The sequence below is a fragment of the Gavia stellata genome, chromosome 17, assembly GCF_030936135.1.
Source record: "Gavia stellata isolate bGavSte3 chromosome 17, bGavSte3.hap2, whole genome shotgun sequence".
Lineage (NCBI taxonomy): Eukaryota > Metazoa > Chordata > Aves > Gaviiformes > Gaviidae > Gavia > Gavia stellata.
Window position 1 is genome coordinate 14,915,442 of NC_082610.1, and position 27,789 is coordinate 14,943,230.

Here is a 27,789-nt window from a genome sequence, read left to right on the forward strand (position 1 = left end):
CCCCCCCCCAAACATGGTTAACTTGCTTACAAAACAAGTAAGGTCCTTCTGTATGTTTTGGAATGAGACCTGTGACTGCAGCTTTTTACAGTGTCCTGTGTGTGTTTGTATGTTGTCTGTATGTCTGTTAGGGGGTGAGTTGGGGGGGACAATTTCAGTGAAAAGGAACAAAGGCTAAAAATCTGTTTCAGGTGGCATCCGCGCAAGGACTGCTTCTACTCCTTCTCCTGCTCGCTATCAGTTATGTCCGTCCCCTTTAATAAAAATTACACTTTCATTAGAAAAATTCTCCACCTTTGAAAGAAATCTAAATATTGAAGCATCTGTATTTGAACTGTTTAGGAACCTAGGCAGCTCTCTTCTGCCATGTGTAATCCTTCATCATTGTCAGACCACCTTACTTACCCACCCAGTCTGTTTTGTTCCTTTCATTTGTTCCATATTGCAAATATTCTTTTTGATGCCTCCTACAACTTTGTGTTGTGCATTAAATATACGTTGAAGGACTTTAAAAGAAATATTTTCCTGTGGCATTTTAAGTTACAAGTTTGTGAGAGTTTTGCTTTTTTTTTCCCCACAGTAAGCTATGTTGCTGGAACAGAAGGATATTTTTATATGTAAAACTAGAATGCCTAGTCTCTTTGATATTATGAAATGTGTTGATAAGATGCTACAGCAGATTTCTTAATAGCAGCTAAATCATTTTTAAGTCAAAGCATGACTCTTGATTCCCTTTTCCTTTCTCTAGGTATCTATCTACCCTGTTCTTCCAGGCTATTGCTCTCCAATGTTATTTTTCCAATATTATCTCTTTAATGTCTGTTCTCCCTCCTGTGATAATTAGCTCCCTTCTCTCTGACTCAGCCCACTAGGCAGCAACACAGCCTAGATCAGTGTTAAGTCAGTCAATAATAATAATTGTGAGCGTTCTGCATACTCAAGAAAACAGGCCTGTGCAAGTGGCTCTGACTGATTGTGGAGTAACAAGAGAATGGAAAGCTATCTTTCAGCAGTAACTATAGAGTAGCTTTTGTTCTTGTGTAATAGCCTAGGTAATGTCAATTCATAAAAACAAGCTACACCAAGATTGAGAAATCTACATATGCTCTATTTGAAGTGTCTCATATGGTAGTAGGAGAATAACATTTGTAGAAGGTCCAGCTGCCTGTCAGGAAAGATAAAGGAGGCTATTACATGCTTAATTCTCATTCCTGCAGCCTGTGCTGACTAAACCTGATCTCCGCTGCTCTGAGCCATCATGTTAGACCATCATATGTCATATTGTAGTAAGAAAAATGCAAAATATTTCTCATTCCAAACAACAATGGCAGTATTTTCCAATATTTTTACAGTGGTTCAACATGATAGAATCATTTTAGAATATGAACCATCCATTCAGCCACTCAGTTGCAGCTGAATATAGATATTCTCTCACAATAGTCAGGCTCTCACAATGTCCTGCTTTTTTATTGTGGGTCAGAGTAAGTCGTTCAGTGCTGTTTTGCAACTGTGCTTTGGTATATCTCAATGTGAACCTTGGCATATGAAAATCTCATTGTGGCTTGAAATGCTATAAAGTTGGTTTCTTCAGCACCAATGACCAAGAAGAGAAGTAATTTTATGTGGCTTGGACTTACTTCTATTCAGAAATAAACATATAATTAAGAGATAATTATGGCTATGAAATAATTTGATGTAAGGGAGATGTAAATGTAGATTTTGGATAACTGTCGATACATTCAAAATCTTATTTACCTGTGGTTTTAATCAGCTTTTAAAAACAGCTCTTTCAGTTTAGGGTGTTTGATAGGAGGAATTAACCAGTACAGAGCTATCCTTCCTGGTGGTTTACAGCTTGTGAATTACGTGCTGTTTCAGTGACAGACCTTTTTATTCTGCCCACATTGCCACAGTGTCCAGATTACATTTTCCTGAGACAGAAGCAGTTGTATCAGTCCTACATACCATCAGAAACCACTGGAAAAGCACTTAAGTCTGCTAGCCATAGGTATTGACCTTAATATCAAAGAAATACATGTGCTGTTTCCTGGAGCTGGTGCAAGGAAATGTCAGGTACACCTTCCTGAGAAACAAGGCCTTTCGAGCTGCCAGGAGGGATGTTTTCCAGAACTGGATAGCTGGTGTTTCTGTATAATTGGCATTTAGTTCAGAGCTGTGTGGGCAAAATGACCTTGTTAGACAGTATCCCACTTTCTGAGTTGTTCTTGCCCCTGGCAACTCCTGAAGTAAAGGGGCTGGTCAATCTAACTCCTCTGCTGGAGATACTTAGTTTAGGCACCTCTCACTCAGCTGATTTCAGTTTCTTTGACAATCTTAATCTTTGTGTTGCTACTGTTTCCTGTTTAACTGTCTGTGTCTGTCCTTTGAGGGCCACACCTGTAAGGAAGTTCTTTCAGAACTGAACTTGGCATGTGTCTGGCGCTATCAAGCTAGTTTCAGAAAACGGGATTTAAGGAGCAGAAGGGAAGATGTATTTTATATGTTATCTCTTACTGTCAAAGCATTTTTGTAGCTGTTAGACCCTATGTTCACTACAGCAATGCAAGCGTTTGTGGTATGAAATCCTTCAGCTCTTAAATAGTTCAAAACAGGAGATATAAAGAAAGGTCAGTGGCCTTGAAAGGAAAATGGTGTGCTATATATAATTCAGTGCCTTTGTGTTTTATTTGAGCCAAGCCAAATCAAATGAGACTGATAATATCGATATAAGAGAGTGTTGGAAATTTTGTACTAAACGGTGCACAGCTTTCGGGGAAATACAGTTGTGACAAATATGCTGGGAAAGCTGGAAGACTGGTTCAGAAAACCAATCAAAGTTTACTAGCAGTCAAAACCTTACTTTCGAGTTGTAGAGAGAGCTTGATATCCCTGGTAAAACAGTAGAAAATAAGAACAGTAAGAAAGGCAAGGAGGGAGCTCCTAACTCATTGTTATGGCCACTATGTATTGGCTTTCACATGCTTACAGACACACCTTGGTCTTGCCAGACTGGAGCCTATATCAGCATAAATAGCTGTAGCTCTTAAGCTCTCTTGGACTGTGAAAATTCCATTTCTACAAAGTAAAAGAACATACTCACCTGCAAAATATTTTCCCTAGTGGGTGAAATCTTGTGAGCTTTCATAATGTCAATGGATTATTTCAGCTCCTTTATGAACTTGGGAGGAAAAGGGAGTAATCCAACTTCTATTAATTTCATTTTGTCTGCAAAGGTTGTGGGGATTTTTTGGTGTGGGGTTTTTTCCTTTTTTTTTTTTCTCACAGCGCTACTTTTCTTTTTTCGTGTGAATGCCAGGATTTATGACTGAATAAACCAAATATAGAACAGACCACTTACATAATATTTAACATATGTTATAATGTCAGATGTGAGTTAATTTTAGAAAGAGTAATGGAGAGAACCAGACAAAATGGATCATCACTCTTCCCTGACTGTGATTAAGCAAAGAGGAAGGATTCTATCCCACCCCACCCATGTATTCGGTATAAATTTCCTGCAAGCCCTATAGCAGAAGAACATAAAACTGACTTCCAAGTGAATGTAGACAGATGTTGGGTGGTCCTGTTTTGCACATGATTACTCAGTGCTCTCATATATGAACGCACTGGTTTCCATCCAAGTAAAAAGCCTGAAAAATAGATTCTTCATCACATTGTCCAAATCTGAAGGTAATGTATTCTGTTAAGGAATAAAATTCAGCTAAAAGATGCTTCAGCCATTAATGGACCATTAAAAATAAGATTAAAACCCATTTGTTGCAGGATTCTGAAGTAGTGTAGGTGTTGTACTGCAAACTATTAAGACTTATTTTGCATGCGTAATATGTTATGGTAATGTCTTTAAATCACTATTCATGCTGAAGAAAATTTGTTTTGAAAATATATTAAATTCATGTCTGTAAAGAAGTAACTAAGAGTCAGACTCTGATCCATCCACTTCCTACATACATGAGTGGTAACTGATGTCTGTCGTCTCATGTTAATAAATGCTCAACGCTGTGCATAATGTGTCTGGGTCTAAAATGCCAAGGCCCAGTGTTTGGTGAGATTTAGGTGAGATGAGAACATTTTACAAAGCCATGCTGATTGTTTTCCTTTGTTTTGCAAAGTGTAGACTGGTTACACTTAGGAATATCTGATAAATTGTGTCTGCTCAAAGATGGGTGGAAAGTAAAATATTATGGATATGATCCTTTTGGACCCCAAGAAATTTTCTGTGGCACAAGATCAGTTCTACTGGCTTGTGGTAAGTCTCTTTAAGGGGATAAAGATGCAGATTCCTCTTATTTAGGAAAAATAATTGTGAGACACGCAAAGTAGTAGTTTGGAGAAAGAATTGGAAAGCCCAGAAAACTCTCCTTACTATTCCACTTAATTTTTTTTTCTTACTCATGTGTTACCCTTTTTTTACTGATTATTTCATGTTGCTCCTTCACCTCATACTGATTCTCACAATACCTACCACTTCTTCCCTTAAAATACTTGTAGACCAATAATTTGTCCCATAGCTGTTTGTTTTAAGCCAAATCATCTTAGGTTCAACTTGTGTAAGTTTCAGTTCAATGAGACAGTTAATACCAGAAAATCTAGAAAGATTCGTTATAGAAAGAATAAGACATAACTTCTGTTACATCATAACTTTAGTGTGGAAGTTCTATAGAAGACAATTTTACTTAAGATATAACAGTGTAATAGAAGTCTGTTGGAGCACTTCAAATGTTTAAATATGCTTCAGGTAATTACCAGAGCCCTGGTTCAACTTGCTTAGATTTTTGTTTGGTTGTTATTTGTTAATTTAGTGACAAAACGTCAATGATAAATGTATTTTAGATCAATATAGAAATCCAAAGACACTTTTTCACTTTAGTTTCCTTCTTTTTAAAACAAACAAACAAAAAAACCTAAAACTTCAAAGAACTTTGGGAACTCACAAGAGATTAAGAGACCATTCCTTTCAGTACTTTGACAGCTGAAAATTACCAAGAATTCTGGCCTGTCTACAGATACATCAGAAATTGTATTTTGAAAGATGTTACTAGAATTTCAGCTTTCTTCTCTTCCACTCATGCTTTACTGGAAGCATTATACAAGCTGAATTTCTTTGTAGTGCAACATTCATCAAGAAAAGTATGTGTAGAGTTGAAAGGTCACTAGTTCTACATTCTCACAGCTGTGATGCTACAGTATGTTTAGAAGAGCACTCCCTAATCACACATTACAGGAAATTAAGCTCCTTTTTTTCTAAAGCTATCTAAACTACATTCAGTGACAGGATATCAAATGTCCCTCCTGTGAGCAGGTTTCAGAAAAAGTGTCAGAAGCGAAAGCCAGTGTTACCAACTGTAGGAAAACAACATTTTTCTCCCACAGTGAAGCTGGGTTCTGCAGATGCTGAACTTCTAGAATGTTTGTGGCCAGCATTCACCTAACTCTGTGGTGGGCCGAGTCCTGTGTAATGGCTGTAGAACCCTGACAGAAACGCTGGTTTGTTGTAACATAGTTTATTTTGGTTAAATGAGGTTGCAGACTACAAGCTTAATTTTAGGTTATCCCGATGGAAAAATTATATGTCACAAACCAAAGGGAGAAGTTTTGTTTGACCTTTCATAATAAAAGATTGTGGAGTGAGGGGAGGTGTGCAAGGGGGTATGTACTAACTGGAAAACACAATTGGAAGCTATTTTCTAAATTCTGTCTGATTCCATGTTATAAAAAAAAAAAAAAAACCCAAACAAAAAACCCCACACAACAAAAAAACCCCACCACCAATTTTTTAGGGTAAATTTAGGCTAGAAGGCCATCTCGGCACAGATCTCAGGAAGCAGATAGTATTATTGTATTCCAGGTTCTAATTTGTGAACCAAATAACCTCACTTGATTAATGAATTTGCTATATTCAGAATCTCTTATTTTTGCTATACTGCTGCTAATGAATAAAAGTGACCAAAAAAAGCCTAGCTTGCTTTTAATTTATAGTCACAGTATGTAGAAAACAGCACAACTGCACTCAGTAGCATATATAGATAAACAGGTAAACAAAACTCAGCTGAAATTTTATAACAAAGCAAATAACAGGTAAATAGGTTTCCCTGCACATAAACACAGTTATCTGCTCATTCATCAGTCTAACAGTCTGCTTTGGGTTTTTTAGCAGTAATTTTCTAGAAAGTCAAAAAGTGAGCTCAAGTTCTGCGAATAAACTCAACAGAAACTCTAGTAAATGCCTCATCCTGTTACCCTGTATTTAGTTAGTAGTAGCTGACCCATTGATTCAAGATCAAGCTTTGAGTGCAGAGATTGTTCTTACTTAATCATATTAAAACTCTGACCACTTCACACTATTAAAGCAAAAATAATCAAAACCTTGCTTTAGTTGTATTCATATTCATTGACAATATTTGAAAATTAATTAGGTAGAGAGTCTATTGTAGATTGTCACTACAATATTGATGCATTTGAAGGTAAAATTCTCCTTTTATTGTGATTATGGAATAGCTTTAAAAGTCTGAACATAGTCAGAGCTTCCTGACCAGCTGTCAGTGATGTCATAGCCATGTCAATAATGCCCTTTAAGTGCAGGATTCTGACTCTCTCTTTTTTATACATTTTTATAAATTCCATTTTATAAGAGCAAAAAGACACTTAAGAAAAGTCTTCTGCTTCTTGCCTTATCATACCACCCAAGATATATAATAATCCCCCCTAAAATGCACTACCTGTCATGTCTTCTTGCTTAAATATAGGCCAGAAAAATCTGCCTTACTAGACAGGATGGTGTAAGTGCTACATTGGAATGGACTCTGAATGCAGGGAAAAGTCTAACTATATCCTCAACTTCTATACCAGCAGAATCCAGAATAGCTCCAATTAGAGTTCAGAAACACAGATGCAGGGAAGGAACAATCTCTTTTCTAATGTTGATCGAATCACATAAATGGTATTAACTGTGGGATAGGCTGATAGAGCAGCAAAGCAGATGCTTCAAGAAAGCATGTTCAGGGCAGACTGCTGCACCCTTCCGTTATTTAAGTAAATCCTTTGGAGTGTCTTGCACTCTTCCTCATTATTTTTTTTGAAACAAAGATGCATTAGATCAAGGTGTTAATGTAGATTCCTAGGAGATTTTTATGTTCTTAACTGAATTGTATCTATGTTTTAAAGGAATGTATTCACTTCATATGATGATGGGGTGAAGAGGGGGAGGAAGGAGGAAATGCAGGATGAGAGTACATTCAGACAAAGGAACTGATGAGAGGGGTAGCACTCTGGGTGTGTTGGCTTCCCGCCTCCCTGTTATCCTTACCTGTGATGGAGATCCATGTGAAATGACACTGGTTGGAGACTGTGGCTAAAGAGAGGGCAGGCTGTTATGAAGCAGACTTGCTGTTGAAGGCCTCCAGACTTACATGGTTTTAATAGGCTCTGGATCAGACTCTTAGGTCAGTGGAAATTATTGTAGTTGATGTCTAGGGCTGTAAAGAGCTTTTATTTGGAACGCATTCTTGCAAATAGCATAAGAGAAAAGAAGTGTTTGGGATAAATTTACCTGTAGTGAAGTATTGTTAAGAACACCATTCCTACCTTGTTGATTTGTCAGTTATGATTTTAGTTGGTTAATTAATAAAAAAACTTGAGTCTTTAAATAAATAGCTAAACCAAGGGAGAAGTGGACGGTATTTTCTTCTAGGAGGCCGTATTGCTTATTTCAAGCAAAGCTGGTAACATTCCAATGTTCTTTTGATAAGCATATTAACCAAGACCAAAGACCATGGGAACAAAAAGAAAATGGCATTGTGGGTTATGCAAGTAAGCATTTTTGTTTCCATTTCTGTGCAAGACAAGTGGTACTGCAGGATGATACAGACCAGAACTCATTGTTAATGCATTTTTGCTAGGAAGTTCTCAGAAGACAAGGGGTCTCTGGAAACTAAGCTTTCAGACAAGGTCAAGGGTAACAAAATGCTTCTGGACACTATTCTTCAGGCTTGCAGTCTAGTCTTATTTTTCTCATACACTGGCTGGAAACATTAAAAATAACAGTTTAATTATCTCAGTTGGAATTTACTGCAACATAAAAAGTATACTGTCAACTTTGTTAAAAGAACTTGCAGGTACTCTCTCTGCCCTTTAGTCTGTGTGCCACTTTTTGCTGATTTATGGTAATTTTTCTATTTTAAAAAAAGGTTCTCTCTCGTTGTTACTTGTTGAAAGCTCTACCAAAAGATGAGAAATGGAGAGCACACTTGTGCTGTGCTACGCAGAGACTATCTAGTGAAATTAATTTAAACCAAACAGCTGTCAAATATACAAAGTAAACAAAATACATACACTGTGGTTTCCCACTAAAACCTTTAATGTATATTTATAAAAATGCTGCTTAGGACAACAGATAAAACAATCTATTATATTTCTATGTACAAACTGTTCTAAGTTGATCATATTCCTTTAAGTTATTTATGAGCTAGGCCACTTTCATCATAACAAATCTTCTGTCCTTTTGTTAGTCAGAATCTTTCAAAGGATAGGAGAGCCTAAGAAAAATGGAAGCTATTAATAATAACATATTCATATTTAACAAATATATCTTTTTACATAAGCAATAAATCACACAGAATAGATCACAAGTTATTTCCCGCAAATGGTGCTATGAAGTAGACCTTTTCTTTTTGTTCCTCCTTTAATATGACTGCCTTCAGCTGCATCTTGGAAGTCCTACTCGCTGTTCCCTTATCAGTGAGCTGACTTTTTTTCATTTAAAGACAAAACTCCTCTGCTTTCTTAGATATGAAGAAGCATATCTACAAAAAAATTATAGTGTTCATGTTCTGATTGTAGAACAATGGGTTTGTGGTGTAAAATTTATAGGATTCACTACTACAAATTAAATTAAAAATGGAATCTTTGTGCTGTGTTTTAGACCTTTTTGTTTCGTTCTCAGTAAATGGATGTTGTCGTCAGTTCAAACTTCTCTTTTAAGAAAAACTTCTCTTTTAAGTAAAATTTTTGCATATCTTAAATGTGAAAACAAAAACAACTTCTCCCTCTGTAATACATAATAGTTGCCACTCTTTGTACTTGGGCTTTTTTTTCCAGTGGGTGCCAATAAGTAGTGTTCTCCTGACAGATGGTTTTGTGTATAACTATCCTTCTTCAAAGTTGCTGCCACTTACTTTCAATTAAAAGAAAACTTTCTGTAGCAACGATGTTCTCGTGCAAAGTGACTTCCATTTTTTTCAAGTAAAACTGCAGCCAGTAGCCACAGAATTGGTGATTTCTGACAGTTAAGAAATGTTTATTCCACTTATTATTGACCCTCTGAGGAAAAGAGAAACAAACAAGAAAAGGGGATGCATACTTAGTTTAAACTAATTTGAACCTTTAGCTGCAAATATGCCTGGATCATTCTTGTATGACTATTTCATACAGAAACTGTAGAGAATTTAAACAGGTTTCTATCAATCTCTAATGTAGCAGTTTTGTAAGTCTACCACAATCATCTTCATCGAAGGTGTATAACTGCTTTACTTTCAGATCGCTACCTTGAGGATTCATTGCATATTCAAACAGTATTCCAAGAGCACAATACTTTCAGTTTTTCAGGCCAGAATACAATTTCTTATGTGGTACCCTCTGGAGACAGCTCCCCTTAAATTACTGTTACAGATATCTTTCATTATAATTCAAATCATAATCAGAGTCATTTATACAGCTATATCTGTGTTTTGGCTGGGCTGTGACACTGTTCCTGGGAATGACCTTGATAACCATGTCACAAAGGTTCCTACTTGAATCACGAGTGTGCAATACAATCCTATTCTTATCCTACATACAGCCCTTCTTTACTCCCTACCTTCTGACGAAAACTCAAAGGGGCACGTTCTGTTTAAACACTTACGTCTGAGAGGGTCCTCTCTCTTAGCTGTTCCTCACAAAAATTGTTGCCTGTATGGAAAAACAGCTTCCTCAAGAGCTGGTCAAGGATGAGTACTTTGAATAAGAGAGATGATGCCTATAACATTTAAGAGTGCACAGTGGTGCTTTTTTACCTCTGCTGTCAGAAACTCATAGTGCTGGTTGAATCTTTGCCTCCTCCTGCTTCTAGTGAACTCGCTAAGAAAATTCCTAATTTTCTTCATGCTGTTCATCCTATGCCATCTCTTTTTGCTCTCTTCCCTCATGCTGTCCTGGGGTTGGCTGAAGTTATTTTTTCCCTCCCCCTTTGAGAGGGCAGCAGGAGATGGAAAAGCCTAGACCTTGTAGCTTCTGTGGAGACAATATGGGACAATGCTTGCTTCCTAAAGTGGACGGCATGCTTTGTTTGGGTGTGTGGCAATGCTTGCTCTCAGCCTTGTGCTTCCTGAGATACAGTCTGCTGTTATCATCCCATTTATTCAGGCTGAAAGTGTTTGAAATAGCAGAGGCCATGTTGTGTATGTCACTCTCTGAACTAAAGGTCCATTGGGATTTGAGGATACTACTGTGAAGCTTGGGTTTGGGTCTGATACTGCATTTGCTTCCCATTTTCTGTCTCTTGCAGAAAGTCAGAGTGTTTAACTTGTCATCCTTAAAAAAAAAAGAAAAAATCTGGGGGAAAGAGGGAGAGGGTTATTTTTCCACATTTTATGAAATGCTCACAGCACAGCTCCATGAGTTGTCAACACAGTAAGGCTGGTAGCAAACTTTGCCAAGAGCCACGAAAAAAGCTCAGAGGTTTTAAACCAGCATTGCTACTGAACTCCCCGTGTCATCAAACCATATCAATAGTAATATGCTTTTCAGAGAGAAGGCCACACTACTGTTAACATCTCTATAGATTTAACTTTGTGTGGATCCTTCTTCTGCTGAATACCTATGATATCCAGTTCTGAGTATTTCTTGTACCTGTGCTTCTCTTGTTTGTAAAGACAGCAGTTCTTCTTTTTCAAAATACTAGCCATCATTTTTGCTCAAGAAAGCTACTCGAATTTGAATCTCACTTATTCAGAAATGGTGTGGTTATGGGCACTGCCTCAAGCAGGTTCCCCTGCTAAAAAATTCAGAAAGTCATGCTATGAAAGTTAACACAGCGTATGAATTTTGGTTAGCAGCAATACACCCCTAACTCTTCTTCCTTTAAACTGCCAACAGTTTAAGAAAAAAAAACAAACAACCACCCCCCCCCCCCGACATTTGCATGTAATCATGAACATTTTTGTTTTCAGTTGCCACTGAAAAGGATTCAGGCAAGAAATTATGGGTAGATCTGACCAAAGGATGAAAAGCTTATTTCTTATTTTTTGGCAACATCTGAAATTTCAGAATTTATCTTCTTCAATAGAGTGAAAACAAATCTCCTGAACACTTTTTGAAAAAAATGGAATTGAGTTAAAGTTAGAAAGGTGCTTGAGTAGATTGGGATGTCTAAAGACCCCTTTCCTCACTTGTTGCCACATAAACCTTTCCTGTCAAACCAACTGCATCTCTGTATTCTAGCTTTAATAAAACAGCCTTTTCAAAATCTGCTCTTTCTCTGAAGTTGAAAATGTTTTGACTGCTTTTAATAATAAGCCACAATGAAATACCAATGAGTAATTCTTGCAGTCCAGGGTATAATTCATTGTCATTTTCATTGCAGCTAAATTGCAAAAAGTTTTGGTTTTGTTCCCACAACAGTTTTCACATCACATTCTAGTCTGAGGATGTCATATGTGTATAGCACATACACATTGCAATATGCACATACTCCACATGATGTGTCTTTGGTTACAAGACCTGATCTAGGACAGAACACCTGCAATAGCATCACTGTTTGTTGCTATCTCTACATGTCATATATATTCCAAATAGAGAAGTACAGACTGAACGATTCCCTGGGTTAGGGCTTTTTTTCTTTTCTTTTTTTTTTCTTCTTGTAAAAAATAAGAATGAGAATGCTAATCATAAAGTGAGAAACTTAAATTGCTTCATGACAATTCACTGTTTTTAACACAATGGATGGTATACTTCTGTAGCATTTGACTCATGAATACAAGTTGGCCTGCATGAACAGCTGTGAATCAAGGGAATAGGGGAAAATGAAAGGCACCTGTCTCAAAGCAAAAGGCTCTAGAAGTTCATAGATGACTACTGTCTTTGGATACTTAAGCTGATTAACATTTAAGGTGCATGTTTTCCATACAGGAGTTTATGAAAGCTTTCTGGAAAGTGTGTTTCTTTAAATATGGCTAAAGAAAGCAGATCAGTTTTAGAAAATCTAGTTTCGTTTTAGGTTATGATATATATGTTGCTTCAGCTATATTGGGATGTAATATGGTTTTATTAGATTAAGCTATTGTGTAGACACAGCTCTAAGTATATGCGCAAAAAATGGAGAAGTGGAGCTGATTATGTGTTCTGAAGCTGTCCTGTCTCTTGATATTAAGAAAGTTGATGCTGATCTTTTAATAAGAGAAATTCTTTTGAAGATGCAGAATAACTTGTGGAAACATAAGTTATAGTGGCATTTTATTGTGAAGGAGAACTATTAGGCCTATTCTTTTTGGCTGAATTTCAGGACAGTCGCATCCATTCTGATATGCCTTTGTTTCCTGTGATTGTTCTTTTTGGAAAGTAAAATTACTTGCCTAGTAAAATTATATGCTTTTTCCAGGTATACTTGTGCTGCCCTCCACTACAAAATAGCTACTGATGTCCACCCTTGAGGTGACTACAGTTTGGAGAGCTTCTGACTCACAGAACCTATAAATAGAGTTTGTTATACTGCCTTGTTGGAAGGTGCCATATAATTTTAAAATTTCATTTCCCTTCAATTAGCAGCTGATTACATTTGATGAGCTACAACATTGTTTCCCCTGTGCAGATTGTGAGTCAACACAGTCAATGAGCTGTTAAATCTTCCCATGCACAGAAACAATAGGAAGTGATTAAAGTGGGGCCAATCTGGTCATTACAAAGGAACCCTCCTTATCATTAGAAAGTAAGAAAAACGAATAGCTTGGTATTAGCCGTGGGTGTGCTCAGGCTAGATAGACAATGCAGGTAAATAACACCACCTAACAGCAGTAACTTTCCTGAAAAGAAATATTGAAGGCTGACAAGAAGTCAGTGGAGGAGTTTGGTATTGATAAGAGGTCATTTTAGTCTCCCTTTTTCATCAGTAGCATTCATTTCATCTGTAAATATGAATGTTTCATGTATGTATGTATTGTTGTACAAATATTGAAATGGGAATATGATATTTAGAGGATTTGAATTTGTGTCTGAAAGGGGTTTTGCTCTGGTAGTACAGACTTACCCTTACAATTAACATAAATGGTGAGAATTCCTTCTCTATATCATGAGAATACCTCAGTAACATACTGTGTAGGCAAATAAGTTCTGCTGTGAACAGATCATTATCATCACCTAACTAAACCTTTTTCTGTCTTGATAAGGAGGATTTCCTTGTAGTTTAGGCACAGGCCAGGGGTTGAGGAAATGCAGCTTTAGATTTCCAGTCTCAGAGCATGATACTGCTACGTGATCCTTTTTTTACTTAGCCTCTTGGCTTTCGAGTTTGCAAGGACAGTAACACTTTATTTCACTGACTGCCACCATGGGGAAGTTTGGGGTCAGAGCCCACACACTGCTGAAGTATATGTACCAAGAAAGGAAGAGTAGTGCAATATTTTTATCCCTTTGTCCCTCAGAGAGATAAAAGGCAGACCAATTGTATTTTTAAATGGAAAAATAAATGGTTGCTCTTAAGTGTCCTGGGGTTATGATGTTGCTATGGTTATTTTTTTTATTAATTTCTTGGTTTTGAAATGACCTAGTTTTCCAATTAACAAGCCAAGTATGAGAGATGGAAAGGAGACAGTTTCACAGTTCAAGTCCTCTTGAGTCATAGTCTCTGGTTTAGTGAAAGCAAAGGGCCATATTTTGTTTTTAAATTATGAAATGTGTGGTGGAAAACATAGTATCATTCTGAGCAATCTGTCACAGCAAGGTGAGCAGTATGACATCATTTCCATCCTATTCTACACTGTGGAAACTGTCTATGCAGCACTGTGTGTTCAGCAGCGTATGACTGGACTGGGATGGGTACGGCTAGAGGATAACTGCTGTATTTTGCAACAGTTCCTCCCTTTTATCATCCAGTAAAACTTCATACAGTGAGCATGTCATACACTCTCCTCAACATTTTCAGTTCCACTTGCAGCCACCATACTTTATAGAGAAATTGTCCTCCAGCCATAATTTTCCTGCTTTTAATGACATATTTCTTGGGAAAGATGAGCAGCTATTGATGAAAAGCAGCCCACCATCTTGGCTCAGGATTATTAGGTTGGATTTCATCTCCTCTGTCTCTCTGCTGTTTGAAGTCCCAATATATTTACCTGGATGTAGATCCTAGAATTTTAGTGTTGAAGGTAGTTTACTGAAACAGCCAAACAGAGGAGCTCATAAGCTCACTACTTATTTGAATTTTTAAAATTATGTCCTTTAATTCCACATCTGGGGAAAATTCTACTGTTTATTTATAAAGATGTCAGATGAAACAATCCGTGTGATCCTTTCTGGCTTTGGAGTCTGGAGATATACAATAACTGACTGGAATTTACTTCAAGTGATTCCTTCTTTAGGTTGTCGGCTGATGTAAAGCACAATAGGAGCACTGACTTAGCTGGGATGATTCCACTTCAGGAAACATACTTATTCCACATGTTCATCTTAAGATGGCTAGGCAGATAGTAGTGGTGAGAGAAAAAAATATGGAAAAATTTTATTTCAGACAGCCAAGAAGCCCATTGTATAAAATCCTATGTTTCTCCTGGGCCAGCAAAATGCCTGTCTGTTTTCATGAAAAATGTAAGTTCAGATACAGTTGGAGATTTGTGTTCTTCCTTAGTATTCATTTCCACTGAGAATAGTGCTTACATAGAATCTCAATGCCATTGAAATGTGTCCTTAAAGGTTAACTATACTGATTAGGATGGACTGAAAATATGCTTAAAATTAAGCGCATGCTTAATAATCTGTGACCTAAGATTTTGCATGAGATTTTTGTATGAGCTTTGTTTCTAGGTTTGAACTCCAAAAGCTCTGATTTTGAGGGTTTTTAAATGAAAGTTTAGCATCAGTCAGTTCCTCCATCTGCTGTTGTGTTTCCAAGGACTCAGACATGGAACTTTTTTTTTTTTTAAGAGCAGCCTAACACATCTAATTTCTGCAATTTCTACCTATGGTTTTCCTCTTAAAGGTAATTTGTTTCCTTTCAAGTAATTACAAATAGTACATTTCCAGTAACATTATGCCAACGTCAAGACTGATAACTAACTAGTTTGATTCCACTCTTATCAACATTTTATGAAAATTAGAAGTGAAAACATCACACTGGGGCCTTTAGAGTTGCTTTAAGTTGTTTTGAATAAATAACAGAATCTCTTATAACTGTAATGATTAGAACAGCTAAAAAGATTCCACTACAACGTGTAATGCATCACTCTCTATGCTTTCTACAAACTCTGGAAACCTGTTTATCCTGTTTATTTTACTTGTACTGCATAGTGGCATTCTTGGAGATGTGTGTGAATGCTATTTTAGATTCTTGCATAGTTTAAGCTTTACTGGGTTAGAATAGCCTATAAGTAGTGTTTGAAAGTGATCCTATTTGGGGAGAAACATTTCAGTTTGATTTGGCAAATATTGTCCATTCACAGTTATAATTTAGTAAAATAATTTTTATTGTCTTTTTTTCTTCCTATGAATTCAACCTTTAGTAGTAAAATGAGCACATTTTATAGGTTATCTTTTTTTTTTTTTTTCTTTTTAAAGAAAGTGAGGATCCATGGTATCTCTTCATCAGAAACTCATAGATTAATTTGACCTTACCTTTATATTGTGTGGAGATTCTTAGGTCTCTCTGCTCAAAAGCAATTTCGAAGATCATGGCTGAAGCAAACAAAATTTCAAATTAAATTTCTGGCTTGGGAGAAGGAGAAAGTGGAAGAAGCAGTGGTAAAGGTCTTAAGCATATTTTGAAATTAAAAAAAGAATAAACTACAAACCAAAACAAAAAAACAACAGCAACTTGTATTTTTCACTCAGATTAGTCCTAGTTGTCTTTTATAATATCTCTCTTCTACAGATTGAAAAGCACATTCTAAAATGCTAGTCTGAAATATTTGTCTCACAATATTCATCTGCCCTTTTTCCAGATGTTAGGCCAATAATTTCCCAAAAGAAAGTCCGAGATACAATAGCAGTTCTATGATTTCCTGAGAACCAGACTATACAGTTCCTTGTTCTAACTGTAATAAGCTTCTCCTACACATCTCTTTTAAGGTTGTCTCAAAGCACTTTCTAAACTGTAAAGAAATAAATGCAAGTGCTGTCTTCAGCAAGACCAGGATTTTTTTTCTTGGAACATAAAACCAGAAATCTAGCATCCCATTTTGCAAGCTCTTCTATATTCCTAGGAACTTCAGTGGGCCTCAGGCAAATTGTCCAGTAATTCAAGATAACTGGCTGTTTAGAACAGAAAAAAAAGAAAAGTGTGTGATTCTCAGCTTTGTTCCTGAAAACAATACCAGGCTTTCCTTCAGTATCATACCTTTGCCTGGATAGTCACTAAATAGTTTTTGTATTTCTTTGGTGACATGCTGTTTTTGTATAGATGTACACAAATGGGGCATGTGAACGATGCATACATAGGAAGAAGATAATTAGAAATAACAGATGAAGAGAGAGGCTGAAAGAGATGCACAAATGTATTGTCTTTGCCAGTAAATCACCAACGAGAATGATTAAACAAGAAAATACAGTAGATACCTATTTTCCAGTTCTCTGATAAGCAATATGGTGGGAATAATTCTTTGGCTCTCGAGTTACATTCCATGTTAGTGGGTTAGTAATGGGTCACACATGACTGATTTAACAGAATAAAGGCTAAGATTAGATTACTCTTTTTAATAAAGTGAGCATACTTTAGATGAGAATGTTTTGTCTATTCATCAAAATTATGCATGTGGTGCCAGGCATCCTCTTCTTTTAAATGTACCTCATTGAAAATACAGCAAGTTAAACACAAACCATCTAAGCATGTGGAAGTATATTGTAGGTTCTGTGTTTTTTTATATATGGCATGAGGGAAACAGCAGTGCTGCATATGAAACTGGCTTCTAGATACCAGTTTCAAATACCAAACTAGTGCCTACAGTATTTTCTTATGTATATAAAAAAAAAAGAAATACAAAATATTTATATGCAAATAGTAGAAAGGAACAAAAAAATTGTTCCCAAGCATAATAAATGAGGCTTTGAGGTTGAGGCATATAGCTGGTTGTCAGAAGTTCTGATTTCTGATTTTCTGTGTGAATTTTTGTTTGCTTGTTTTTTTAACTAGCAGCTGGCTGGAAGTAATGTGACTGATTATGACTAAAGATTCTCAAGCTGTTGCCAATTGCATTCCATTATCTGTACAAAGGGTTAATTATTCTTCAGGACATCTAACTGCTATGAGAATGTGTGAATTTTGAGTTTCTCAGGTGCTAGGGAAAGCAGTAATATTGGAAAGCATAAAATATAAAAATGAGAATAGCAGCTTGTCTATGAGGTAACGTATGTATTAACCTTTGATCATCTATGAAATGTGCTCATTTTGCCACTTAGCACCCAATTCATGTTTGCATTCAGAATCGTGGAATGGTAGAGGTTGGAAGCAACATCTAAAGGTCGTCTTGCCCAAATCCCCTGCTTAAGCAGAGTCACCTAGGGCAGGCTACAAATGACCATATCCAGATGACTTTTGAATATCCCCAAGGATGGAGACTCCACAACCTCTCTGGGCAACCTGTGCTAGTGCTCATTCACCCTCACAGGAAAAAAGTGTTTTCTGATATTAAGACAAAACCTCCTGTTTCAGTTTGTGCCCATTGCCTCTTGCCCTGTCACTGGGAACCACTGGAAGTAGCCTGGCTCCATCATCTTTATGGCCACTTTTCAGCTATTTGTACATATTCATATATTTGTACATGTAATGTCCACTTCTTTGCATAGTAAATATGAACCGTCCAGCACTATTTCCCATTCTTTACAGTAGTCCTAGCTACTTGGAGCCCAGCTGATCTAATGATGTTAGGGGTGGGGGCACTTGTGGAATCTCCATCCCTGATGGTTTGTAAGAACAAATTAATCTGTATTTACATTCGGAATTATGCTGGTGTCCAATGCAGTTTAATTCTTCTCTTTTCTAACATAACCTAATATAAAACCCCACTTTATAAAATGATTTTGTGTCCAGTTCTGGGCTCCCCAGTGAAAGACAGACATGGACATACTGGACGAATGGCCACAAAGATGATTAAGGGACTGGAGCATCTCTCTTGTGACGAGAGGCTGAGGGAGCTGGGACAGTTTAACCTAGAGAAGAGAAGGCGTGGGGGAATCTGATCAATAAATATCTAAAGGGAGGGTGTAAAGAACACGTAGCCAGGCTTTTTTCAGTGGTGCCCAGTGACAGCGCAAGACGCAATGGACACAAACTGAAACACAGGAAGTTCTGTCTGAACATCAGGAAACACTTCTTTACTGTGAGGGTGACTGAGCATTAGAACAAGTTGCCAGTAGAGGTTGTCAAGTCTCCACCCTTGGAGACATTAGAAAACATCTTCGACATGGTCCTGGGCAGCCTGCTCTAGGCGGGTCTGCTTAAGCAGGGCAGTTGGACATTCTGTGATTTTTATTTTCATGTAATATTTTACATATTCAGTTTAACAAGGGGCAAACAATCATTTATTTCAGGAAAATTGAAGACAAGAGCTAGGGGAGAGGCTGGAAAGTTGGTAGTGAGACGCTGGGTGCAAGATCTTCCACTGAGAGAATTATTCATGGAACCACAAAGCTAGAGATTTATCTGACATGACTTGTTTAGATAAAAGACTAGATGACCTGTCTTCCATGATCAGTTGGCTCCATATTGTAAAGGTCTATCAGCTAGATGAGAGACATTCTTCTGTCCTGAACTCAACGTGTCTTCTGATTTAGTCCCTCAGACATCCCCTGCTCAAGGAGCATTGCCAGGCAAAGAAAGGAAGGCTATAATCACTTTGTGTAAAAGCTCATGGAGGAACTGTGCTATTTTTTAGTGCTCATTTGAAAACTGCAATCTAAAAGTGTTCTTTGAAATCTATGGGTAAAGAAGTTTTGATCTCACTAACAATGGGAAACCATATTTAGTTCTTCTATTGCTCTCTTCTTCCTTGACATAATCAATCACCGAGGAACCTTACTTAGAGAAAAGATGTTGAAGGATGGCATGCTGGGCCTGAAGAAATACAGTCAGCTCTTTACCATTATGAACCTTCTTGCTGCTCGTCAGTGACCATTACCTTCAGGTCAAAGCAGAACTGCCTCTTATGCCTTTTTATGACCTGTTGCATATGATGTGTTGTTTGCTGCCTTCCATGAGGTCTGGGGGCAAAAAAACTCTAACTCCTTGATACACGTTGATCAAGTTTTTAAAGGCCACAGTTGGCTAGGCCAGGAGGTTAGGTTCAAAATAAGGCAGCTTAGCAGGTAGCACCCTTGAGAGCACATAGGAGGAGAAGATGATGAGGCCCCAGTAACAGCTGGAATTAGTCTGGAAGGAGGGAAAGTTGACAGCAACCTTCAAAATAGGTTGGAACAATCAATGAAAGAATGATGACCTGTTCTGTATGACATATTGCTGGGTAATGTTGCCAGATGAGTTAATAAAGCCGTGGCCTAATTAAACCACATCCTTTGCATCATGTCTTCCTGCACAGTCAAGCTGTGTGCTTTCTGGCTTGTATGGTATCATCAATAATACAGATTTGACAACTAGATCATCTGTTGGTGGTGCAGGAGTTAAAATAGAATACAGCTCACTTCCTCTTAACCGTATTTGGCTGTACAGAGCTAACGGGAGTAAAAAATGGTGACAATTTATTTTTATCGCTTAAGTGAGTACACTCGGGTTGACTGCATATGGAGAACAGATCTACTGAATAAGACTTTTGCCTAGTAACTTTTTCTGACTGTAGCCACATTTAATAATTGTGGTTGAAATGCTGGCTTTACATTTAAAAAAATGTTGACAGAGTATCTTTCACAAATGGGAACATGCTCACATGATTCTAAACATATGCTACAGTCCTTTCCCACATCTACATCTGTTTCTTTAATTGATATTGTATTTTAATTATTTTAGCTTATAAATACACACTAGGGCTGATAAACACGTTTTCTATCAGATGTTTCTGGAAGGAAAACTGTCTCCACAGTTTCTTTTTTCTTAAAATATTTATTTCCTATGGCATTTTTTAAAGCCTTTAAACTTTGTAATAGAATTACTTTTGTTAGCTTCTGCTGGATAAAAATAGGGCAAGGTGCAGTGTTCAAATCTAAATAGTGAGATAATCCCTGGAGTAAAAAAGAAAGATCATGATAGGAGAGTATGTGCCACTGTGCAGTGCATTCATTTTTGCTCAGAAAGAAGAAAATGCTGGTGTTATAAAAAAGATAAGCCACAAGTTAATTCCAGTGAATTGCAGAAGTAGCACAGCAACAATGACATGCTGTAGTGTTCTAGTACTTCTTTATCTCAAGACATAATTGAAACAATCTACAATTAGAAAAAGCAATCATTAAGCTTACTAAATTAGCCCCTGCCAGTACTGACAGGTGAGTGTATCTATCTGAAGATCTCTATTTCACAAGTTTATTTGTTTGCATAGTACCCAGTTCCTTTCCTTTCTCAATTGAATTAATGGTAGATGGATGAGAGCTTAATTTTTCAGAGGAAAAGGATTAGTTATTATACCAAATATGGGTCAGAATTGTAAGTGATGTTCCACACAGTCTGGTGCTGATATTCCTAAAGGATTCCTTCAGTGATGGCCTTATCAGTCAACTCTTCACTTTTATTTACTTTAGCAGTTGCTTTAAAAATTCATTCCAACATCTGACTAAAATCAAGAGAGAGGAGTAAATGTATCTGCTCTATCTCATTAGTTAACAGAGACATGCAATGATTTGATATCGGTTTATGTCAGACAATATTCTATAATTAAGCACAGACGATCATCAATTCTCTACCAGAGTGACCTGGGAGGTTGAAAGGGTTTTTGTGTTTAATGAAACCTAATTCAATTAAGACGAACATTTTGAACCAAATTTTTTTCTGGTGTCTTGAGTCATAGGTCCACCAGAATCAGTGGACTCTCACAGCAGCAGCAAATTTCCCTGTTTATGCAGATGTCTTTTATATTTTAATTACAAAAGCTGCTACTTCTTTATCCTCAATTACTGTTTTAGTATTAGTGGTGAAAGCCATTGAACATTTTTGTTTTAACTCATTTAATGACTGAGTGGTGTTGGCATCTTAAAGGAAGTAAAATACCCTGACTTTGACCAAAGTCACAAATATGTTTTGAGAATAGCAGTCAGCCTGTATTCCCACACTGAGTGAGAAAGGCTGGCATATCATGATTGAAATGCATGAATAAAGAAACAACTAGTGTTATAATTTATAACTATTGAATCTAAATGTGGAACGTCAAATAAAATGTATTTTTTTAGGCCCTGAGTCAGGCTTACAGCTGATCTCAGTTCCTTTGGCATTCATAGACTTCATCTTTGCTGAAAATAGGTGACTCCAGGCATTCTTTCAGTGAATTGATCCAATCTTGTTCTTTCCTTTTAAAGTGAATCCAGTGATGCTGATGTCCTCCTTTTTACAGTAGTACTTAATGTTTAGAATACCTGCTCAGAAAGGGGCTAACCTACACTCAGTTCTCTTTTCAAACAGAAGCTCTTTGAGCCTTCTTTTCCTACTTCTTATGTTAGGGCAATTTGGGGATGGCAGCATTTTCCTTTCCTTTTGAACAGGAATCACTTTGCAGGAATGAATTCCAAATTCAATGGGAAAGAGAGGGAAGACATGAAGGGTCAAGGCACTCTAATTCAGGGATCAATGCAATTATTGAGAGAAAGGAGCCTGGAATTTCAGTTTTCTGTCTGTAAGTTGTTTCTGTAATTTACGTTGAATAGTTACTGCGTTTAAAAAAATAACAACACAGCAATTCTTAGGAAACTAACCCAACCCTCTCTTTATGAAGGGGAGTAATCTAAATCCCAGGTTATTTCTGAAAATAAGCATCAGTCTCTGAGTGCGATGCTGAAGTCTGAGAAAGTGGGGAAAGTTAAGAAAAAGCTCACTGTGTTTTCTTCCTATTGGATGGCTCCAATCACTCTATTCTTATCTATCTACATCTTATCTCTATATGCCTAAATTTTGCTGGGCATTTCATGGAAAGACTAGATTCTGAAAGGGGTTTCTGAACATCCAGCCCATTAAGTCCTTACCTATGTCTAGAGATTGTAGGTAGTTTGGACTCCAAATGACATAAAAATACACATAGTGTTTATATATTTAAGCAAGCACTGTTTGATACAGTGGGAGTATTGATCTAGCTGTGGGCTATCATCTCTAGCTCATTTACAGGTAAAAGCCTCGTTGAGACAGATTTCAGCAAGGCCTAATATGTCTCATACCGAAGCACTATAGACATTACCCAGGTCATGGAACTGCTTTTGGAAATTTTAATCATTGTCTGAAAATGGCTTTAGCTCATCTACCGGTATAATTGCTTGTTGCATTACTATGTAGGGGAATTATGGCAACATCCTCTGAAAGCATTAGTGCTAACACAACTGGATTAATAGTTGTGGGACAACAGGAAATCTTTGGACTCTGTGTGAATTCAAATTAATTGAGTTGAATTAATACAGACTATTTCTACAGACAACCTCACAGTGTATTGGAAAGGCAAGACTGACCGTTGCTTAGCTGAACTGCAGTGTAAAATTGTGTGTTAATGTATCTGTGCTATAGTCATCAATAGTGAGTTGGGACATTTCTGAATGCAAGAAAAGATCCAAATAACAACCCAACAGAGAGCCTCCCTGCCTTACAACAGTGAAAATACAATAGTCTACGTTTCTAAGAAGGAACATTTGGGTTAAGATCCCTTTCTTTTTCCTAACATCAAATATGATAGGAACCTTCAGTAATGTCGTCTGATTCAAATGCACTACCATCTTGGCTTTGTCTCACTTCATAATATGTCTACTAGTAATCTGCATTTCTTGTTGTCCCTAAAGTGTTTAAGCATCAGTTTCTTAGAATATCTATACATTTAATTTTCCCTTGAATTTTGTGTAATGATGAGAATGATAGCAGGAAGGACTGACAAACGCTAGGTATTCCATTCTTTGCAGTAGTCAGGGAATTAGAGGTAGCTAGATCATGTGTCACATCTTCGGCACGAATGTAGGTGTCCTCATGAAATGGTAAGGTGCTTTTCCAGCCAGGTGTGTGAGACTTTCTTTGGTCTGATAAAATATCTTGGAAGGACAAATCTTCCTTACTAAGTGTTAACTAGTGCCTCCCTGACAAAGCAATAGTAGACTCAGGTTAAGGTCTAAGGTATCAGAGCTGCCTTAAGCTTGTCACATCAATCAGATTCCAACACCGAAATATCAGGGCTATCTTCTGCAGAATACAGGTGAGATTAGGTATGTTTTGAATAGCAGATTTCAATTAATTTCTAGCAGTTGATTTAAAAAGATGAATTTATTTAAAACCCATATTGTAGTGATATTTTTTCATAGAAATTGCAGTCCCAAGCATAGCTATGATTTTGTTTACACAGTGGACCCAACATCCTGTTTTCTCCTTGCATATAGTAATTATGACTGTCAAGTCATTTATCTTCCCCTTTTTTAACCTTTGTCCAACGTAAATCTGTAATTTGTTCATTTGCACACAAATGCTTTTATGTGTCAAGTTCTGTACTATTCGTCTATTCTTTTCCATGCATCTTTTTTAGTATTTTGTGGATTTTTTTAATGGGAAATGCAACTGACCCATATGAAACTTAAGACCTCATCTGCTCTCTTCCCTCAACTGCTAGGGACCATGAGAAATAGCTGCAGATAAAAAGGTTATGGCAGCTTGTGTTCTCCTCTTCTTTCCTTGTGAAACCATTGTAGCTTCTGCCTGGTGTGTATCTGCATAGCTTGCTAAGTCATATCCAAGAAAAGCAGTGTTAGACATGTACCACATTTTCATCCTGGTTACGTGACACAAGCAGGGAGAAGGGGTTCCAGCCTCATTTTCTGGAGGAATTGCTTACATTTGTATCTAAGATTCTTGGAAGCCTCTTCTAGCAAGCTCAGTAGTGTTTCCCCTTAAAGTGGCATTAGTTTTGGTTAGTTAAGATTTTGTATCCATTATATCTGAATTCTGTGTAGAAATAAGCCTTCCTGATACAAAAAGCAGACTGCTGGCAGTATGGAAGAATGTCACAGCTTTACTCCTTTCTGCCCCCTATGGCATGTTCTTCTGCCCCAAAAGACATAAACAGATTGTTGCAAGAGAAACATGAGCAGAAGCAGCTCACAAAATGCTGTTCCCAAAACCCCTAGCACTTTAAAAAGTACCACTTAGGGTATTCTTCATGAAAGTGCTAAGCACCTACATCTTGGCTACTTTAAGTACTGAACTACACATAATTCAGGTGTTTAATCACTCTTGGCTGTAAGCTTAGTCAAAGAAGAGAAATAGGTACTACTAGAGGATGATTCAGACCTTGATCTGTAGTTTCTTGAACATAACCTTTATGTCAGGAGTCACAGTTTAAGCAGCTTCCATTATCAGCCAGTTGTTCCATTTATCTTTCTGCTGTAGCAGTACAGCTAAGTGTGATGCTATACTATGAACCTAAAGCAAAATGAAAATACAGTGAGCTGTATATTCTGGAATGTAAGGAGAAATGCATTTTGCTGTGAGCTGTTGCTAGATTTTCTGTGGTGTTCTTCACTGTACTGCTTGATCATTTCATATATATTAATTTTGACTTTGACTTTTGAAATTGTCAAAAAGGATATTATTCTATTCCTGTTCAAATACGTGAAGTGTATATAGATATAAAAATACTTACCGACGCAAAATCAAGTCTAATTGCTTTCTGACATAGTGAATTGTTGTCTATATTTTGTCCATTAGAAACAGCAAGGAGAGATTAAACTATTAAATGGTTTATCCAATATCATACCTGTAAACCTGTCGCTGAGGATCTGAACTGAGATATCTTTGGTCTGAGGGCAGGACATCGTCTTTGCTTGCAAATTAAAGTTTTGTGTTGAACCTTGCATAGCATTTCCACTGTAACGGCTCAGAAATCTGTGAATTTCTATGAGCTTGATGATTTTCATTTTCACCATATAGTTCCAACAGAATGACAACATTAGTTTTCAATTCTGTTCTCACAGTCACAGAATCACAGAATGGTTGAGGTTGGAAGGGACTTCTGGAGGTCATCTTGTCCAACCCCTCTGCTCAAGCAGGCCCACCTAGAGCAGGCTGCCCAGGACCATGTCCAAGACGTTTTCTAATGTCTCCAAGGGTGGAGACTTGACAACCTCTACTGGCAACTTGTTCTAATGCTCAGTCACCCTCACAGTAAAGAAGTGTTTCCTGATGTTCAGACAGAACTTCCTGTGTTTCAGTTTGTGTCCATTGCGTCTTGCGCTGTCACTGGGCACCACTGAAAAAAGCCTGGCTACGTGTTCTTTACACCCTCCCTTTAGATATTTATTGATCAGATTTCCCCAAGCCTTCTCTTCTCTAGGTTAAACTGTCCCAGCTCTCTCAGCCTCTCGTCACAAGAGAGATGCTCCAGTCCCTTAATTATCTTTGTGGCCATTCGTTGGAGTCTGTCCAGTATGTCCATGTCTGTCTTGTACTGAGGAGCCCAAAATTGGGCTCCAGGTGTGGCCTTACCAGTGATGAGTAGATCACCTCCCTCGACCTGCTGGCAATACTTTGTCTAATGCAGTCCAGGATACCATTAGCCTTATTTGCTGCAAAGGTACATTGTCTCTTGTTCGACTTGGTGTTCACCAGGACTGCTAGGTCCTTTTCTGCTGACCTGCTTTCCAGTTGAGTGGCCTCCAGCGTATATCAGTGCCAGGGATTTTTTCTCTCCATGTGCAGGACTTTGCACTTTCCCTTGTTGAAATTCATGAGGTTCCTGTCAGCCCATTTCTCCAGTCAGTTGAAGTACCTCTGGATGGCAGCACAACCCTCTGGTGTATCAGCCACTCTTCTCAGTTTTGTATCGTCCTTCCCTTGAGGAAGTTGTAGACTGCGATGAGGTCATCCCTCAGCCTTCTCTTCTCTAAGCTGCACAAGCCAAGTGACCTCAGCTGCTTCTCCTAAGTCTTGCCCTTGAGGCCTTTCACAATCTTGGTCACCCTCCTCTGGACATGCTCTAATAGTTTGATGTCCTTCTTGTACTGAGGTGCACAAAACTTCACACAGTACTCGAGGTGGGGCTGCAACAGTGCAGTGTAGAGTGGGACAATCGCCTCTCTTAACCAGCTAGCTATGCTGTGCTTGATGCACCACAGGACACGGTTGGCTCTTTTGGCTGCCAGGGCACACTGTTGACTCTCATTCAACTTGCCATCAACCCAAACCCCCAGATCTCAGGGGCTGCTCTCCAGCCTCTTGTACTCCAATTTGTATGTATAGGCAGGATTACCCCGTCCCAGGTGGAGAACCTGGCACTTGGTCTTGTTAAATTTCATACAGTTGGTGATTGCCCAGCTCTCATCTGTCCAGATCTCTCTGTAAGGCCTCTCTACCCTTGAGGGAGTCCACAGCTCCTCTTAGATTAGCACCATCAGCAAACTTACTTAATGAACGTTCTATTCCTGTGTCCAGATCATTTATAAAAACACTAAAGAGCACTGGCCCTAAAATTGAGCCCTGGGGAACCCCACTGGTGACTGGCCACCAGCCTGATGTAACCCCATTTACTATAACCTTTTGAGCCCGAGCTGTTCAGCCAATTGCTCACCCAACTTATTATGGACTTGTCTAGCTGTGTGCTGGACATTTATCCAGAAGGATATTGTGAGAGACAGTATCAAAAGCTTTGCTAAAACCCAAAACCACCACATCTACTGGCTTCCCTTGGTCAACTAGATGGGTGACTTTGTCGTAAAAGGAAATTAAGTTGGTTAAGCAGGACTTTTCACCCATGAACCCATGCTGGCTATGATCAATAACTGCATTGTCTCTCAAGTGTTTTTCAATAACTCCCAGAATAAACTTCTCCAGAATTTTACCAGGCACTGAAGTGAGACTGACAGGCCTGTAATTACCAAGGTCTTCTTTCTTACCGTTCTTGAAAATTGGGACATGTGCCAGCTTCCAGTCGACTGGGACCTCTCCAGACTCCCAAGAGTGGTGAAAAACAATGGAGAGAGGTCCTGCAATGACATCGGCTAGCTCTTTCAGTACCCTGGGATGAATCCCATCAGGCCCCACAGATTTATGCAGATCCAGCTGGAGCAGCAGGTCTCGAATAAGTTCGGGGTCAGCTGCGAGTTTACCATCCCCCCCAGTCACCGTCTTCCAGCACAGGGCTCCAGGAGTCCCAGGGCCCATCATCAGTGATGAAGACAGGCGAAGAAGGCATTAAACATCTCCGCTTTGTCTATATCCCTATTTGTGAGGTCACCAACCTTGTTAAGCAACAGACCAATGTTGTCTCTGATTTTCCTTTTGCTGTTAACATATTTAAAAAAGCCCTTTTTGTTGTCCTTCACAGTACTTACATTTTGTTTTGCTTTTTAAGTTAGCTAACGCACTGAAAGGGAATGATTCCTTTCCTATACAGTTTTGCTTTCCAGGTCTGGTGCATTTTACGCTAG